The following is a 287-nucleotide window of genomic DNA, read 5'->3' as shown; positions in this document are numbered from 1 at the left end:
CACAACACAAAACACCAAAGCTGTTTTGATTTCTTTTTTGAGCAGTGACACAACACTGTGCACTGCACTCTCCTGAAGCTGTATTAGTAACCCACACTCCCAGATTTGCTTTAATTGTTCCTGTGGAAGTGCCAAAAGAGCAGGAAGTGCAGGACTGTGAGAAGTGTCCGCTAAGGTTTGGGGTTTTGAGATTCCCAGGGAACAGATGGTTTAAAGACCTACTTTCTAAATGTGGAAACTGGGACATGTTCAGAGTGGTTTTTCTTTTACCATTTTGCCTTTTTTTT

Source organism: Corvus kubaryi, unplaced genomic scaffold (genome assembly GCF_017639235.1).
Source record: "Corvus kubaryi isolate FWS band 111438036 unplaced genomic scaffold, C.kubaryi_AGA036_p1.0 37396, whole genome shotgun sequence".
NCBI classification, from domain to species: Eukaryota; Metazoa; Chordata; class Aves; order Passeriformes; family Corvidae; genus Corvus; species Corvus kubaryi.
The sequence above is the reverse complement of the archived record's forward strand: the minus strand, read 5'-3'. Positions refer to the sequence as shown.